The sequence below is a fragment of the Dasypus novemcinctus genome, chromosome 5 (genome assembly GCF_030445035.2).
Source record: "Dasypus novemcinctus isolate mDasNov1 chromosome 5, mDasNov1.1.hap2, whole genome shotgun sequence".
Taxonomy (NCBI): Eukaryota; Metazoa; Chordata; class Mammalia; order Cingulata; family Dasypodidae; genus Dasypus; species Dasypus novemcinctus.
The window spans coordinates 88,636,516-88,649,120 of NC_080677.1; the positions used below are offsets into that span (position 1 = coordinate 88,636,516).

Genomic DNA, 12,605 nt, shown 5'->3' on the forward strand with positions numbered 1-12,605 from the left:
ACCAAAACAAAAACCATTTAAATAAAATTCAAATGCAAATAAGTCAATTAATTTGACTAACATGTACTGTTAATATTTTAAAACAAAACATGGAAAGTTGGCTTTGCTCTAGGCATACCTTAGAACTACTACTGCCTTTACTATTAAGCAAACAAGAAATATGAAGTTGAAGAATTAGGTATTTACTAAGTCACCCAGTAACCTATTAATAACATATATTTACCTCCCTTAATTTTATACCACCTTTTAAAATGTCTTACCCTTCTTTTTCAATTTTTCATGTTGCCTAGTACAGAGAGCTAAAAATATAGTAGCACTCAGCAAATGCAATTTTTTTTTTTGAATGAATTAAAATGTATCTGCCTCATGTGTTCTAGTTGCTGGGGCTACTCTATTTCATTCTACTGGTGACTAGTCTTGTGCCTTTCAATAATAGCTAATTTTCTAATGGGTCATGATGTCCATTTACCTGTATGTCTTTTACATACTCTCTAAATCCATCTCACTTTTCTTAGTATACATTTCTAACTGAGCTATGGTCATAATATGCTCATAGGGTGATCATAGAGTTTATAGTCAAAATTGGGACACTTTCAAAAATGAAAGGGAGCACTATTAACAAGCATAAATGAGGATGGTACAAGGTAAACCCAGGTACATGGCTGTCCTATGTATAGGTAGTACACAAAATAAAAATTACACATATGCGTTAATATGCTAAGCATTCCACCAGTTAAAATTTGTATTATCTGGTATTCTCTTCACCAACTGAGTAGGATTCTTCATTGTCTTTTTATTAGAAATACCAATTATGTTCAACATAGTCCAGAATGAAATATACTTTATCTGAAATCTCTGAAAATTGGTGGTATGTGTATGGCATAAATAGTAATAATCTGTATAGTAAAATCATAATCATGACAGGTTACCACAAAAATATTTTGACACATTCATCCCAAAAGGCTGTGAAGAAGAATGAATTATGTTTATCAAAATTCCAGTAATTCATTAAAAAATGGGCAAGAAAATATAAGTACGATCATTTCCCAACACATAAAATTAGTTGATGTTTTAGGAGATTCAATACTAAGAAACTAAGCTATCCTAATTAACTAGGAAAGGTGACATTAACTAACGGAAAATTCATTCTCTGAGCATAATCAACGATTTTTTAAAAAATCATGGGCCAGAAAGACTTATCTACAAAGGGAATGTGGAGGGATGGCAATAAGAAGAGAAACCTTGAGTTAAGTATTTCTTTTGGAGTATTGTTGAATAGGATATTTTTATCAAGAAAGTACAGTGGATAAAAGGAGATGGTGATTAAAGTTCCAGCACTAAGAACACAATTTACTCTTTATCTTTCCACCTCTATACATACATATACATCTTCTTTTCCATGGTTGCAGATAATTGTTACTCTCTTTCCAAGCAGTACATTCCCTAATTTTGATAATGCTGTATTAGCACCTTCATCCTATTTAGGTGATTGAAGATAATAATAATAATAATAATAATAATTTTTTTTTCTATAGACATAAAAAGTGTTGTCACTTGAGTAGAACCCCTGATCTGCACCACTTCCCTCAAGACATCCTATTTTAACAATTCCACTCACAATCACACTTATCATTATTCTATAAATCTCCCACTCACATCTCAAATCAGTGAAATTTATATGCTATCGTGAACACTGCACAAAACTCTTGAGATCAATGACTTTCGAACTGTTAAATTCAAGAACATTCTTTAAATCTGTATCCTGCTGCTCTTGTAGTCACTGTGGCTTCCTCTTCATTCCCCTTAAACATAAGCATTCCCTACAGAAACTGCTCTTTTTCTATTCTACCATCTTTCTCCATACTGGTCCAAATGATATATCCTGTATATCCAGACGATATTATACAGTTCTACTAAACCAAACTGACCCTTAAATGTAGGTAAGACTCCTACATCTACTTTTTTTCTGATTTTTTAGCTCAGTTCTTAGATCCAGACTGTTTCACTGACAATCCAAGGGTTTAATTACAGACCTTGTCTCTGTTCTGACTTAGGATGTAAGATGTTGGATGTTTCCTTCAAAGGTTTGTCACAGAAAGAGGGAATGCAATACATGGTAATAGGTAATGCCAAATAAGGAGGACTAGATTAGACTTATTAATGCCTCTTTTTATAGTTCAGTTTCTAACAATTGAAAAATGATTTTGAATACCTTTTTTTAATTTTATCTACCTTTTTTCTTTTTAAGTTGTAGTTATCAGTTGATTTCTTTTGTTTTAGCATTTCTTTTCTTTTTAATATTGAAGATTATCCTAGTGAACAAAAGCTGTTAATGTTATAAAGTAGGAAGCTAAATGTCTTTTGAGCATAACTCAATATATAAATTTTAAAATTTAAGTGTTTCAAGAGTAGTTTTGATTTTAGTTTGAAATTTATTTCATATTAATCAAAATATATACACAAATATTAATTTGAACTTGAAAGTAAAATTTTTCATTTATTTTGCTGAAATGTTAAGATAAAATATTTCCCTTCAATGTTTGCTACTTTCAAATATGAGGTTAAATGGTCAGTAAATTTGTAATTTATCAATTTATGATTACAAATATCAGATCCAGAGACTTTGTAATATCAAGATAGTAAGTCCCATTTCTGTATAAAGCTATTTATGCAGAACTAGTGCTTATTAATCATTTCCAAAATATAGTTTTCTTTCATAGGTTTTCTTGGTTTAAAATGTACATATCCTCATCCAGTTCCTGAGTCTTCTTTTTTTCTATTAAAATATGGTAATAGTATATAATCTTAAAAGTATAAATAAAACCCCCAAACTCTGACCTTCTTCCTGATAATGACCCAAAGCACTTGATGTTGAGAATGAAAGTGGTGATGGATGTATAGGTGAAAAACATCGTTTGGATAACAGCTCAATTGGAAATTCTTCATGAGAAGAATACGTATCATGATCCATACTTCTGTGATATAACTACATATAGTAGAAAATAATGATTACAAACTATTTTCTACCTAAGGAAATTCTTTCGAGTGGGATTCATAAAACAAGTATACTTCCTTAGTAAGATGTAAAGCATTCCAAAAAGTTCACTGTGAACCTGAGTTTATAAGGTTATTGATGTAGTTCTGTATACTATGTCCCCACCTATTGAAGACATACTATATAAATACATTATTTTAGTAACTGAAATTGACTCTCATTTGATCTAATGTAATAAAATATAAAGCTAATTAGATTTGTATACAAAATTATAGAAAGATAATTTAGAAAGTTGAATCTTCAGTGTTTTGTTTAAACCATTTTCTAATGGGTTACCTAAAACTTTTGCTTTAACAGTTATCAGTGAGTGTTATTCATCTTTGGGGGTGACAGGTTTGTGCTATTATTATTTATCTTATAAGGCTTAATGGTAATTTACTGCTTATTAACAAGCAACATCTTTGTCCCTGCAATCTTTTATTTATTTATTTTTATTTAATCAGTCTTCATCTTAATCCATGTGCTCTTTATTCTGTTCTTTTATCAGTTCATCTACTTGTTCTTTACTAATACTGGGCATTCTCTTTTCTCTCACCAAGACAATTTCAATAGCCTCCTGCTTCTAGCCTTATTCCAATCTGTTCTCCACAGCTCAACTCGAGAGATTTTTCTAAAACACAAACCTAATAATGTCAACTCTCTTAAAATTTTCTGATTTCCCGTTGTCTTTGTGACAAAATCCAAGTTCCTTAACACAATACAAAAAGTCCTTCATGATTAACTTTTGTCTCCTTCATTTCTCATACTTTTTAGAAAGCTGTGTGACTCAGGAATATCTACCTTCCTTTTATTCCTATAGAATTCCAGCTCTTGTTCAGTGTTTTTTCTTCTGCCTAAAACATTCTCTCACAACCCATCACCTCTGCCCTTCATTTGGATAGTATCATACCTATTCATCCCTAAATGACTTTTAAACATTTAATGTTCCTCAGCTACACCTTCCTTTACACCTAGACTTGGGATTACCGGTAGACTATACATTCCTTTAAAACAGCACAGCTCAAGTATGGTCTTTGGATCCCTGGGAGTCTCTGAGACACTTTCAGAGGGAAGAGAGTCTGCAAATTCGGAGTAATTCCATACTAACGACAAGACATTATTTATTGCCTCTTTCACTGTGTTGCCACTTATAGTTATGGTTCAAAGCAGTGGTAGTAGCACTGCTGGCATTTTATCATAAATCAAGGCAGTGGCACCAAACTATACACATTATATTTTTCTTGATACACTCACAGTTTAAAACAACAACAAGAAACCATTTTCACTTAAGATGTCATTTATGAAGAGGTAAAAATTAATTTTATTAAGTCTGAACTCTTGAGTGATTATCTTTTTAATATGTCATGTGTTGAAGTGGAAAGTAAAAAAAAGTCATTCTGCTGCATACCAAAGCACGATGATTATCCAGCTGTTTTCTAATTAGCCAGACATCAGATTGCAAAAATGTAAACAAATGCCACTCTCACTGATTTTTTGGTTTTGAAAACATAATTTTTCATAAAATGTTATGTTAGCATATAATGGTTTTATTATGGCTCTCTATAGTAAGTTAGTATTTTAATTTTCAGGTGTAATTTTTAATATAGTAACTATCCATAAATATAACCCACATAAATAAAAGTTCTTTAGGGTCCACAGTAAATTTTAAGAGTATAAAGAGGTTATGAGTCTAAAAAGTTTGAAACCCCCTGCTCTAACATTACACTTCCCTTATTCTAACTTTCATCACAGTTTCCTGTAGTTATTTGTTTATGGCCTGTGTTTCCTATTAAACCAAGTTGTAAACTCCATGAAGGTAAGGTGCTTAATCTGCCTTATGGATAACCCAGTCCCTAGCACACTGCCAGCACATACTAGGTCCTCAATAAATACTTTTTAAATTAATGTATTCAACAAGCATGTGTTGATTATTAGACTAGGCCTAAGGGGATACAGAGATAAATAGATCATATTTCTTCACTCTCTTTTGCTCCTTATGTTTGCAATATTATGTAGTCCAGTGGACTATATATGCTTATTTACAACTATTAAAGGACTGTTATAATAGGAATGTAAGGCGTATGCTGTGAAAATCTTTCTTTTTACAGGGAGAGTTAATGAATTTTCACAGAACTGGCAGGCTGAACCTTGAAGGATGAGTAGGAAAAGAAAGATGGCTTAATATTATAGTAAGAAAGAAAACGCTGATCAAAGAAATGTCAATACATTGTGTTTCCAGGAAACAGTGACTAGTACATTTGGCTGAATCTTAGATAATAAAAGGCCTTCAACATTACAACAACCAAATATTACTTTGCTTCTGTAGAAAATGGGAAGCCATCTTAAGTTCTTGAGAAGATAAATAATACCTTTTCAGGGGCCTCTCTCTATCCATATACTATATGGATTGGAAAACACTCCAACAGAAAGAAAGGTTGCAAGAAGTGATAATGAGACTGTGAACCATAATAGAGCTAGAGAGAAGAGGAGTACAAGAGGCATTACAAAGTGATAAGACTCAGTTGAGGAAGGGAAATAGGAAGGTTCTACTAACCTTAGCATCATCTTATGGAGAAGATATTTTATGGGGTAAAATATGAGAAGAGTTTGAAAGAATGGGAAGAAAATTAGTACAGTTTTGGATAAGTTGAATTTGAAACTATTTCCAGGTTTTCTATTTCGGCAGTTTGGAGCCAGTCAGCGCCCCCTTCATGGGTCTGTGGCTCTGCTTTGGCTGGCAAAGACTGACTTGAGAGAAAGACTTGGTAAACTCCTCTCAGGCGGTTTCCTTCCAGAATTTACCCTCCAGGTGAAAGCAGCTAGAGACAACAAAGGAATCTTAAGAAACTAGGGGCTGACAGGTCAAAGGCTTGTCTGCTTTAAACAGATGGAAGTCAATTCCTAAGAAATACCAGGGGCATTTAAATGCCTATAAAGAGCAGAACACCAGAAGAACTAACAAGCGCCAGCCCACCCAGCCCAGGATAAGACACAGGCCCAGAAAAGACAGGGAGGTCCCTGAACTCTGCATTCACCTTGGGTGGACCTTCCTCATAGGAGGGCCAAAGCCCAAGAAAATCTCTTATCACCAGTCGGTTACAAAATTTAAAAAAAGACACCTCAGGGAATAAATCTCAGAGCAAACATTTGAAAAGACTATATAAGACAAATAAACAGGGAACAATGACCTAGCCAAAGGAAAAGGATAAAAATACAGAAAATACCACAGAGGAAGACCAGAATGTGGACATAAAAAATGACCTTAAAAATGTTCAAGGAGGGAAGCAAACTTGGTCCAATGGCTACGGCGTTCGCCTACCACATGGGAGGTCCGCAGTTGAAACCTGGGGCCTCTTTGACCCATGTGGAGCTGGCCGATGTGCAGTGCTGATGCATGCAAAAAGTGCCCTATCACACAGGGGTGTCCCCCATGTAGGAGAGTCCCACACGCAAGGAGTGCGCCCCATAAGGACAGCTGCTCAGTGTGAAAGAAAGTGCAGCCTGCCCAAGAATGGTGCCACACATACGGAGACCTGACACAACAAGATGATGTGACAAAAAGAAACACAGATTCCCGGTGCCGCTGATAAGGACAGAAGCGGTCACAGAAGAATGGACACAGAGAGCAGACAACTGTGAGGGGTGGGGGAAGGGGAGAGAAAAAAAATCTTAAAAAAAATGCTCAAGGACTCAGGAGTTTGGTGCCTTGTTAGTGGATCCTACTTTGGAATATATGCTCCCTAGGTGAAAGAGTTGGACTCAGTTGTGGTTTAGCCCTACACATGGCTCTTCTGTCCCTTCTATTTGAACCTACAGTTGGTACTAGAGTTGATAGATATATATCTAAGAGACTTAAATCTTTGGGCTTTCCCAAGATTGGGCCCTGAATCTCAACAGCATGCCAGTTGGGCCCTGAATCTTAACAGCGTTGTAATACCTACTCTGTAGTTCATTGGACTCACCCAGGACAATTAACAAGGGAATGTTGATGGACAACACCCATCCCAAGGAACAGAGAGAATCTACAACTGCAAGCAAAAGAGTCCTATCCATCTGCCCCTTGGGATCTAAACCCCCTCTCAATTAAAGGCAGTGTGGGCATCACCATCCCAGCATCCTCAGGATTGAGGAATGAATGATGGAAGTGAAAATAGCCTACGACACTTATGGGATACCATCAGGTGTACTAATATACACATAATGGGAGCCCCAGAAGGAGAAAAAAAGAAGGGGGCACAAAGAATATTCAAAGAAATAATGACAGAGAACTTCCCAAACTTAGCAAAAGGTGTGAATATATACATCCACAAAACTCAGAGAATGCCAAACAGTATAAACAAGAAAAAAAATACACCCTATGTCTTAGTTTGCCAAAAGGCTGCCTATGTAAAGTACTAAAAATGGGTTGGCTTCTATAATAAGAATTTTATTAGCAATAAAATCTTAGTTCTGAAGCTGTGAAATGTCTAAATCAAGGCATCAGGAGAGGTGCTTTCTCATGGTTCTGCCACATGGGGAAGCAAGACGGACACCAATCTCTGCTGAGGTCTCTACCTCCCCCTCCAGAATCTACCATTTCCTGGAACTCAGCTGTGGGCAACCAGGTATAAGGTTGTCTCTTCAACATTGAGCTGCTCTATGGGCCCAGCCTCTTGGGGGCTTAATACTTAAGCTTTGGCTGCTAGCAATCCAGCAAGGTAAAAAATGGCAGCTTTCTTTCTTTGTGTGTGTCTCTCTCTGTGCATTTACATCAGATGCATCAACAGGGCAGAGACCCAAGCTGGCTCACACCTCACTGACACAGTCCAATCAAAAGCCTAAAGTGGTCTTATCAAGTAATCTAATCAAAGAGCCCTTAACTGAATTTAATGCAATCAAAGGGCTCCACAGCCATTGGAATAGGTTAGTTTAAGAACATAATCTTTTATAATCACAAAATTCTAACTGTCACACATAACAACAGAATACGCCTTCTTCTCAAGTGCACATGGACCATACTTCAGGGTAGACTATATCTCAGGTCACAAAACAAGTCTCAATAAATTAAAAAATATGAAAATTATATAATGTATCTTCTCTACATGCAATGAAGCTGGAAATCAATGACAGAGGGAGAGATGGAATATTCACAAATATGTGGAAATTAATATACTCAAACAGATAATAGGTTAAAGAGGAACTCACAAGGGAAATTAGGAAATATGCTGAGGCAAATGTAAATGAAAGTATAACATATCAAAACTTACAAGATGAAGTAAAGACAGTACCGAGAGGGAAAGTTATAGCTCTAAAAGATTGCTTTAAAAAAGAAGACATCAAATCAGATATCCAACCTCAACACTGGAAGAACTAGAAAATGAGAACAAAGTAAACTGAAAGCAAGCAGGAGGAGGAAACAAAGATTAGTGTGGAGGTAAATAAAAGAGATAACAACAACAACAACAACGGCAAAACAACAGAAAGAATCAACAAAACCAGAAGTTTTTGAAAAGAGAAGATACAAATAATGAAAATCAGAAATGGAAAGGATCGTAGACCTAAACATGAGCCAGAGATATCAAACTCCTAGATGAAAATGTTGGGTAGCATCTTTAGGACCTTGTGCTAGGCAATGTTTTCTTAGACTTTACATTTAAATCACAAGCACCAAGAGAAAAAAATAAATGGGAACTCGTCAAAATAAAAAACTTCTGTGCCTCCAAGAACTTTCTCAAGAAAGTAAAAGGACAGCCTACTCAATGGGAGAAAATATTTGAAAAGTACATATCTGATAAGGGTTTAATATACAGAATATATTAAAAAATCCTACAGCTCAACAATAAAGAGACAAACAAGCCATTTAAAAAAAGGGTAAAAGACAAATAGATATTTCTCCAAAGAAGATATACGTGTGGCCAAAATGCATTAAGAAAAGATGGTCAACATCATTAGCCATCAGGGAAATGCAAATCAAAACCATGAGATTCCATTTCAAATCCAGTAAAAGGGCTACTATTTTAAAAAATGGAAAATTACAAGCATTGCAGAGAATGTGGAGAAATAGGAGCCCTCAGTCATTGTTCAAATACAAACTGGTACAGCCCCTGTGGAAGACAGTTTGGTGCTTTCTCATAAAATTAAATATAGAATTACTAAATGACCTGGCAATCCCACTACTTAGGTATAGACCCAGAAGAGTTGAAAACAGGGACTCGAACAGATATTTGTGCACTAATATTCGTAGCAGCATTATTCACAAGTGCCGAAAGATGGAAGCAACCCGTGTCTGTCAATCAGTGAATGGATAAACAAGATGTGGTATATACGCACAATGGCATATTATTCAGCTATGAAAAGATGTGAAGTTCGGATACACGTGACAACATGGATGAACCTTGAAGACATCAGGTTAAATAAGCCAGACATAAAAGGACAAATATTGCATGATCTCACTGCTATGAAATAATTAGAATAAGCACATTCAGAGTCAGAATCTAGAAAACAAATTACCAGAGGATGGGATGGGGAAAGGGAATGGAAAGGGAAGGTTTAAACAGTACAGAGTTCCTATTTGGTAGGAAGGAAGTGTGTGCATTCGTGTATGGGGGAGCAAGGGATATTTTTCTCTTTGGGAACCTGGGTATCCTTTGTGTTTAGGATCACTTTATATTTAGACACAGTAGTAAATTGTTATGATGAAATATTATGCAGAGAGTGTTCTTTATACTACATGACTTCTACTGTGTAAAAAACAATGTCTAGTAAAAAAAATGCAAAGAAATATGCCTAAATGTAAACATGATTGAGTAATCTTTTTTCTACTTCTATAATCTTTACCATATATATATATCATACTGTGATTGTATTTTATTTGAAGTCAGAAAAAATATAGCTTGAATACAATATGGTTAATAAAGGTTTAATAATGGTTCAAAAGAGTTATCAATTCTTTAGAGGAGTTAAAGGAAAACTGTGGAAGAGAAGGTGCTTTAAGTATACCTTAATATAATATAGCAATAGTTCATCAGAGAGAGTATTTATTGCATTTACAATTGCCAGAAAGTGAGAACAAGCATGCCCCAGTAAGAGAATTTAAAAGTAGTTCCCCATGGCTGGAATACAGGTTGCCAGAATGGTTAGGGGAGTGGGAGGAAGGCGTCTACAGATACATGTTGGGGCTAGACGGTACTAAGGAGTTGAGACTTCTAGAATAAAGGAAATCTAAACTTAACCAACCTAAGCTATGTCATTTCAATGTTCAATTTCAATACTAAGTAATAAATCCTGACCTATAACAATATTTAAATACTTTCCTTTAAATACCCAAAGCCAAACTAATTTTTCTCCTTTGAAACTAAACCAGAAACAGGAACTTCCAGATATGGTGGAATATGTCAGCAAATCTATCCCTCAAGAAATAGCTATAAAACTGGATGAAATCATCAAAAACAACCATTTCAGGGCCAAACAAGAGCAAATAAATTGAGAAATGTTTATTCACGATAAAAAATAGTAGGGATCTCTGGTGTTTCTTGCTTGGAGCACTCTTACTTCCACCAACTGCTCATTTGGTGCAGAAGCTTTTCCAGGACAGGACTGGCTGTGAAAAACAGCAGCCTCACTGCTGGAATGGACTAACCTCATTTGGAGCAAAGGGTGAAAAAAAAAAAAAGGGGGCAGAATACAAAGAAAAGTCTGCAACTATTCTATAGCCTCAGGATGCAGACTTGGTAGGGCTGAGCTGCAGACTGGAAGGACTTAGTCAGATTTAACAGAAAGGTCTGGAAATGACAGAGGCAATGAGGGGCCAGATAACATGACCATGGCTGACTGGTAGGCTGTGCACAAACATGCAGGGAGACCCAAGAGGGCCTGGCAGAAAGTAAAAGGTGACTCCGTCTTGAAAACTGGCAGATATTTAAATGTACTCCCCAACCAATACACCTATCAACTGGCAGTGGTGTAAGGTTTACAGAGCTCAAACTCTGACCTACCATTGTTTGAATACTAAGCTACGCAGACAAGAGGGGCAAATCCTAGGACCCTAGCCTAAAAAACAAACAAACAAAAAAAAGACCTGAGCACAGATATCAGAATATGCACACAAGGGTGACAGATTTCACATATTAAGTCTAGGCAAATTACTAAAACACCACCACCACCACCCTTAGGGGAAAAATTCAAATAGTTTCTAAATATATTATCAAAATGTCCAGTTTTCAGCAACAAAAATGAGACATGCACAGAAAAGCAGTAAAGTGTGACACATATTCAGAAAAACAGCAGTAAATAGAAACTGAGTAGACCCAAATGTTGGATTAAGCAAAGACTTGAAAATACTATTTTAAATCTGTTCAAAGATTTAGACAATTCAAATAGAAATTCTAGAATACCTTCCTTTGTACCTGTTTTTGATAGAATAACTATATAATTTTTTATATTGGTTAACATTTAAAATATTTTTAAACGTTCATAAATAACAGGATGTTTAATTACTAAGTCATTATGCTTTGTAAACTTTGTAGAACCTTTGAACAAGGGCAAAAACATGTCTTATTTCCTAGTGATCTAGTCAAAGGTATGTTAATTAATTTTTTTTCTCCTTTTAATATATATTCATTACAGAAGTTGTAAACTTACAAAACAGTCATGTACATATGTGGAATTCCCACACAACACCCCTTTACCAACACACACCACACCACTGTGCAACATTTCTTACAGATTAAGAGATAATATCATCAGACTATTACTACTAACTATGGTCCATAGTGTACATTTGGTATATTTTTTCCATATCCTCTTTATAAATACAGTACATCTTTGGCATTGATGCAAGAATACTACAGTTTTTCTGTTAACTATAGTCCATAGATTACATTAATTGTATTTTTCTCATGCTTCTCCACATTCTCACCACCCTACAGTAGTAATGTACATCTGTTCTAGTTCACAGAAGGACATTCTAGCATTTGTACACTTAACTACAATCCTTATCCACCTCTGAATTCACTGTGTTATTTGGTTCCTAGCTTATTCTCATATGGTAGCTCTATATTTAGCTTTCTGAGGAACCACTGAACTGTCTTTCACAGAGGCTGCACGATTTTACAATCCCACAAACAGTGAAGGAGTGTTCCTATTTCTCCACATCCTCTTCAGCACTGTTTTCTGTTTTTTTAAAAATAATAGCCATCCTATGCGGTGTGAGATGATATCTCATTGAATTTCCCTAATAGCTAGTGATATTGAACATTTTTTCATGTGCTTTTTGGCTATTTGTATTTCCTCTTTGGAGAAATGTCTATTTAAGTCTTTTGCCCATTTTTAAATTGGGTTGCTGGTTCTTTTATTGTTGAGTTGTATGATCTCTTTAATAGAATGGCAATCAAACCCTTACTGGATATGTGGTTTCCAAATATTTTCTCCCATTGAATGGGCTGCCTTTTCACTTTCTTGACGAAGTCCTTTGAATCACAAAAGTGTTTTAAGTTTGAGGAAGTCCATTTATCCATGTTTTCTTTCATTGTTTGTGCTTTTGGTGTAAGGTTTAAGACTACACCACCTACCATCAGGTCTTGAAGATGTTTTC

At 35.4% G+C, this 12,605-nt stretch overlaps 1 protein-coding gene across 1 annotated transcript in view; it reads right to left on the reverse strand.

Moving 5' to 3' along the window:
- Positions 1–12,605, reverse strand: part of SAMTOR (S-adenosylmethionine sensor upstream of mTORC1) — an 83,304-nt gene that overhangs the window by 33,094 nt on the left and 37,605 nt on the right. The window lies entirely within an intron of this gene.